This window comes from Nerophis lumbriciformis, linkage group LG06 (assembly GCF_033978685.3).
Source record: "Nerophis lumbriciformis linkage group LG06, RoL_Nlum_v2.1, whole genome shotgun sequence".
NCBI classification, from domain to species: Eukaryota; Metazoa; Chordata; class Actinopteri; order Syngnathiformes; family Syngnathidae; genus Nerophis; species Nerophis lumbriciformis.
The window spans coordinates 4,138,451-4,145,950 of NC_084553.2; the positions used below are offsets into that span (position 1 = coordinate 4,138,451).

General features: G+C 34.5%; 1 protein-coding gene across 1 annotated transcript in view; it reads right to left on the bottom strand.

Annotated features, from left to right (window-relative positions):
• Nucleotides 1-7,500, bottom strand: part of LOC133608433 (rhophilin-2-like) — a 166,608-nt gene that overhangs the window by 154,846 nt on the left and 4,262 nt on the right. The gene's annotated exons all lie outside the window — the stretch shown is intronic.

The following is a 7,500-nucleotide window of genomic DNA, read 5'->3' on the forward strand; positions in this document are numbered from 1 at the left end:
TCTAGAAGAACAGTCAGTGAAACACACACTAATATTCTAGAACAACAGTTAGTGAAACACACCCTAATATTCTAGAATAACAGTCAGTGAGACCACTAATATTCTAGAAGAACTGTCAGTGAAACACACACTTATGTTCTAGAAGAACAGTCAGTGAAACACACACTAATGTTCTAGAAGAACAGTCAGTGAAACACACACTAATGTTCTAGAAGAACAGTCAGTGAAACACACACTAATATTCTAGAAAAACAGTCAATGAGACACACACTAATATTCTAGAAGAACAGTTAATGAAACACACACTAATATTCTAGAAGAACAGTTAATGAAACACACACTAATATTCTAGAAGAACAGTCAGTGAAACACACACTAATATTCTAGAACAACAGTTAGTGAAACACACACTAATATTCTAGAAGAACAGTCAGTGAGACCACTAATATTCTAGAAGAACTGTCAGTGAAACACACACTAATATTCTAGAAGAACAGTTAATGAAACACACTAATATTCTAGAAAAACAGTTAATGAAACACACTAATATTCTAAAAAAACAGTCAATGAGACACACACTAATATTCTAGAAGAACAGTCAGTGAAACACACACTAATATTCTAGAACAACAGTCAGTGAAACACACACTAATATTCTAGAACAACATTTAGTGAAACACACACTAATATTCTAGAAGAACAGTCAATGAGACACACACTAATATTCTAGAAGAACAGTCAGTGAAACACACACTAATATTCTAGAACAACATTTAGTGAAACACACACTAATATTCTAGAAGAACAGTCAATGAGACACACACTAATATTCTAGAAGAACAGTCAGTGAAACACACACTAATATTCTAGAAGAAGAGTTAGGGAAACACACTAATATTCTAGAAGAACAGTTAATGAAACACACACTAATATTCTAGAAGAACAGTAAATGAAACACACACTAATATTCTAGAAGAACAGTCAGTGAAACACACACTAATATTCTAGAACAACATTTAGTGAAACACACACTAATATTCTAGAAGAACAGTCAATGAGACACACACTAATATTCTAAAAGAACTGTCAGTGAGACACACTAATATTTTAGAAGAACAGTCAGTGAAACACACACTAATATTCTAAAAGAACAGTCAGTTAAACACACACTAATATTCTAGAAGAACAGTCAGTGAAACACACACTAATATTCTAGGACAGTTAGTGAAACACACACTAATATTCTAGAACAACAGTCAGTGAAACACACACTAATATTCTAGAAGAACAGTCAGTGAGACACACACTAATATTCTAGAAGAACAGTCAGTGAAACACACACTAATATTCTAGAACAACAGCCAGTGAAACGCACACTAATATTCTAGAAGAACAGTCAGTGAAACACACACTAATATTCTAAAACAACAGTTAGTGAAACACACACTAATATTCTAGAACAGTTAGTGAAACACACACTAATATTCTAGAACAGTTAGTGAAACACACACTAATATTCTAGAACAACAGTTAGTGAAACACACACTAATATTCTAGAACAGTTAGTGAAACACACACTAATATTCTAGAACAACAGTTAGTGAAACACACTAATATTCTAGAACAACAGTTAGTGAAACACACACTAATATTCTAGAAGAACAGTCAGTGAAACACACACTAATATTCTAGAACAATAGTTAGTGAAACACACACTAATATTCTAGGACAGTTAGTGAAACACACACTAATATTCTAGAACAGCTAGTGAAACACACACTAATATTCTAGAACAGCTAGTGAAACACACACTAATATTCTAGAACAACAGTTAGTGAAACACACACTAATATTCTAGAACAGTTAGTGAAACGTACACTAATATTCTAGAAGAACAGTCAGTGAAACACACACTAATATTCTAGAAGAACAGTCAGTGAAACACACATTAACATTCTAAAATAACTGTCAGGGAGAGACACTAATATTCTAGAAGAACAGTTAGCGAAATACACTAATATTCTAGAAGAACAGTTAATGAAACACACACTAATATTCTAGGACAACAGTTAGTGAAACACACACTAATATTCTAGAAAAACAGTTAGTGAAACACACACTAATATTCTAGAAGAACAGTCAGTGAGACCACTAATATTCTAGAAGAACTGTCAGTGAAACACACACTTATGTACTAGAAGAACAGTCAGTGAAACACACACTAATATTCTAGAACAACAGTTAGTGAAACACACACTAATATTCTAGAACAGTTAGTGAAACACACACTAATATTCTAGAACAGTTAGTGAAACACACACTAATATTCTAGAACAACAGTTAGTGAAACATACACTAATATTCGAGAACAGTTAATGAAACACACACTAATATTCTAGAACAACAGTTAGTGAAACACACACAAATATTCTAGCACAACAGTTAGTGAAACACACACTAATATTCTAGAACAACAGTTAGTGAAACACACACAAATATTCTAGAACAACAGTTAGTGAAACACACACTAATATTCTAGAACAACAGTTAGTGAAACACACACTAATATTCTAGGACAACAGTTAGTGAAACACACACTAATATTCTAGAAAAACAGTTAGTGAAACACACACTAATATTCTAGAAGAACAGTCAGTGAGACCACTAATATTCTAGAAGAACTGTCAGTGAAACACACACTTATGTACTAGAAGAACAGTCAGTGAAACACACACTAATATTCTAGAACAACAGTTAGTGAAACACACACTAATATTCTAGAACAGTTAGTGAAACACACACTAATATTCTAGAACAGTTAGTGAAACACACACTAATATTCTAGAACAACAGTTAGTGAAACATACACTAATATTCGAGAACAGTTAATGAAACACACACTAATATTCTAGAACAACAGTTAGTGAAACACACACAAATATTCTAGCACAACAGTTAGTGAAACACACACTAATATTCTAGAACAACAGTTAGTGAAACACACACAAATATTCTAGAACAACAGTTAGTGAAACACACACTAATATTCTAGAACAACAGTTAGTGAAACACACACTAATATTCTAGAACAACAGTTAGTGAAACACACACAAATATTCTAGAACAACAGTTAGTGAAACACACACTAATATTGTAGTGTCTTAATAAGCAATAAAATAAGCACTATGTATCGCTCGCAACAGTTGATAAAAGCTGTTAACGTGCGAGTGTGAATGTGTTGGAACGCAGACGAATGTTTTCAAGTGTCAAACACACACGGAGAATGTCTGACACTTGTGAGCAGACAATAAGGAAGCACTTCTGCAATTATAATTAATCATTAATATGATTAGTTAGAGGAGTATGTTAATTGGACAATAATGAGCTCTGAGTATGTGCTTCTAGTGTCTACTGTTAAGTTATGTGTGCTATAAAACTTGTAAAATGTCAATACATCATTTTGTTTTTCAAATCCTGTGACTTTTTGAGGTTAAGTAAGAATACAATGAAGACTTAACTCAGGGGTGTCAAACTCAAATACAAAGTGGGCCAAAATGTAAAAGTGAACAAAGCCGCGGGCCAACGTTGAACAAATGAACCTTTTAATAGAGACCCAAACAAGTTTTGCATTGAATATTGAACAAGCAAGGCTTATATTACTTTATAGTGACATGCACAATCCAGTTTCAAATAATAATAGTTAAAAAATATCAATGGCATATCAAATACAATTTAAATAAAAATGTAATGCCTCTTTTCTATTTGCAGCCCTCTGAGGTAAATATCAACATTAACTTTTTCCACAGGCTAATAAATTAGAAAATAAAATAACAATGAATAAACCAACCATTCAGGACTTTAAACTGCTCAGTTTGCAACACACTGATCTAATCTGATGTGCCCAAGCCAGATAACTGCCATCTTTTCCGGGATGCTAGTTCATTAATGTTGAGCTGAGGCAACCTTCATTATCGAACGAAGGTGTTCATCAGTCATTATACCTCGTAGTCCACCTGGACCACGTCACGTCCGCTTTTAATCCCTTCTAACAACGTCACAAGATATGTGCGGCTTCTGTACGCACACCAACGTGAATGCAACGCATACTTGATCAACAGCCATACAGGTTACACTGAGGGTGGCCGTATAAACAACGTTAACACTGTTAGAAATATACGCCACACTGTGAACCCACACCAAAGAAGAATGACAAACACATTTCGGGAGAACATCCGCACCGTAACACAACATAAACACAACAGAACAAATACCCAGAACCCTTTGCAGCACTAACTCTTCCGGGACGCTATAATACACACCCCCGCTACCACCAAACCCCCCCAAAAAACACACCTGAGCCCGAACAATCCTTGCTTTCATGCAGGAGAGATGCTGGAATGCATTAGTGTGAAGTAATGTTAGTACTTAGTGTACATGTACTCTCTCTAGTCACCAAGCACAATATGAGCATGACGCGTGTACCTAATGAAGTGTCCCGTACGCCAGTGTGTGAGTCATCGCTTCTTTGAAAAGAAAAAAAAAAGGGTTGGACCTGCTTGAGTCATCCAGCAGCCAGAAATACTTTGCAAGTTCTGAATGAAACCCAGAGAGTCATCTTATCAGGTGAGGTCATAGGTCACACTGAGCTAAAAGTAGCATCACAATAGTAGATGAAGAGCAGCAGCTTGGAAGAATAAAGATAGCTTTGCTCGTTTCAGGGGTGTGTTTTGCAGGTGTTAGTCAGACAGGTGTGTTTGTGAGACACACACTAAAGTTCTAGAAGAACAGTCAGTGAAACACACACTAATGTCGAGAAGAACAGTCAGTGAAAAACACTAATATTCTAGAAGAACAGTCAGTGAAACACACACTAATATTCTAGAAGAACAGTCAGTGAAACACACACTAATATTCTAGAGAACAGTCAATGAGACACACACTAATATTCTAGAAGGTCAGTGAAACACACACTAATATTCTATAAGAACAGTCAGTGAAACACACACTAATATTCTATAAGAACAGTCAGTGAAACACACACTAATATTCCAAAAGAACTGTCAGTGAAACACACACTAATATTCTAGAAGAACAGTCAGTGAAACACACACTAATATTCTAAAAGAACTGTCAGTGAAACACACACTAATATTCTAGAAGAACAGTCAGTGAAACACACACTAATGTTCTAGAAGAACAGTCAGTGAAACACACACTAATATTCTAGAGAACAGTCAATGAGACACACACTAATATTGTAAAAAAACAGTCAGTGAAACACACACTAATATTCAATAAGAACAGTCAGTGAAACACACACTAATATTCTAGAAGAACAGTCAGTGAAACACACACTAATATTCTAGAGAACAGTCAGTGAAACACACACTAATATTCTAGAAGAACAGCTAGTGAAACACACACTAATATTCTAAAAGAACAGTCAGTGAAACACACACTAATATTCTAAAGAACTGTCAGTGAAACACACACTAATGTTCTAGAAGAACTGTCAGTGAAACACACACTAATGTTCTAGAAGAACTGTCAATGAGACACACACTAATATTCTAGAACTGTCAGTGAAACACACACTAATGTTCTAGAAGAACTGTCAGTGAGACACACACTAATATTCTAGAAGAACAGTCAGTGAAACACACACTAATATTCTAGAAGAACAGCTAGTGAAACACACACTAATATTCTAAAAGAACAGTCAGTGAAACACACACTAATATTCTAAAGAACTGTCAGTGAAACACACACTAATATTCTAGAAGAACAGTCAGTGAAACACACACTAATATTCTAGAAGAACAGTCAGTGAAACACACACTAATGTCAAGAAGAACAGTCAGTGAAACACACACTAATATTCTAGAAGAACAGTCAGTGAAACACACACTAATATTCTAGAAGAACTGTCAGTGAAACACACACTAATATTCTAGAAGAACAGTCAGTGAAACACACTAATATTCTAAAAGAACTGTCAGTGAAACACTAATATTCTAGAAGAACTGTCAGTGAAACACACACTAATATTCTAAAAGAACTGTCAGTGAAACACTAATATTCTAGAAGAACTGTCAGTGAAACACACACTAATATTCTAAAAGAACTGTCAGTGAAACACACACTAATATTCTAAAAGAACTGTCAGTGAAACACACACTAATATTCTAGAAGAACTGTCAGTGAAACACACACTAATATTCTAGAAGAACAGTCAGTGAAACACACACTAATATTCTAAAAGAACTGTCAGTGAAACACACACTAATATTCTAAAAGAACTGTCAGTGAAACACACACTAATATTCTAGAAGAACAGTCAGTGAAACACACACTAATATTCTAGAAGAACAGTCAGTGAAACACACACTAATATTCTAGAAGAACGGTCAGTGAAACACACACTAATATTCTAAAAGAACTGTCAGTGAAACACACACTAATATTCTAAAAGAACTGTCAGTTAAACACACACTAATATTCTAGAAGAACAGTCAGTGAAACACACACTAATATTCTAGAAGAACAGTCAGTGAGACACACACTAATGTTCTAGAAGAACAGTCAGTGAAACACACACTAATATTCTAGAAGAACAGTCAGTGAGACACACACTAATATTCTAGAAGAACTGTCAGTGAAACACACACACTAATATTCTAAAAGAACTGTCAGTGAAACACACACTAATATTCTAGAAGAACTGTCAGTGAAACACACACTAATATTCTAGAAGAACTGTCAGTGAAACACACACCAATATTCTAAAAGAACTGTCAGTGAAACACACACTAATGTTCTAGAACAACTGTCAATGAGACACACACTAATATTACAGAAGAACAGTCAGTGAAACACACACTAATATTCTAGAAGAACAGTCAGTGAAACACACACTAATATTCTAGAGAACAGTCAATGAGACACACACTAATATTCTAAAAGAACAGTCAGTGAATCACACACTAATATTCTAAAGAACTGTCAGTGAAACACACACTAATATTCTAAAAGAACTGTCAGTGAAACACACACTAATATTCTAGAAGAACAGTCAGTGAAACACACACTAAAATTCTAAAAGAACTGTCAGTGAAACACACACTAATATTCTAGAAGAACAGTCAGTGAAACACACACTAATATTCTAAAAGAACTGTCAGTGAAACACATACTAATATTCTAAAAGAACAGTCAGTGAAACACACACTAATATTCTAAAGAACTGTCAGTGAAACACACACTAATATTCTAGAAGAACAGTCAGTGAAACACACACTAATATTCTAGAGAACAGTCAATGAGACACACACTAATATTCTAGAAGAACAGTCAGTGAAACACACTAATATTCTAGAAGAACTGTCAGTGAAACACACACTAATATTCTAGAAGAACAGTCAGTGAAACACACACTAATATTCTAGAAGAACAGTCAGTGAAACACACACTAATGTTCTAGAAAAATGGTCCCCATAAAGC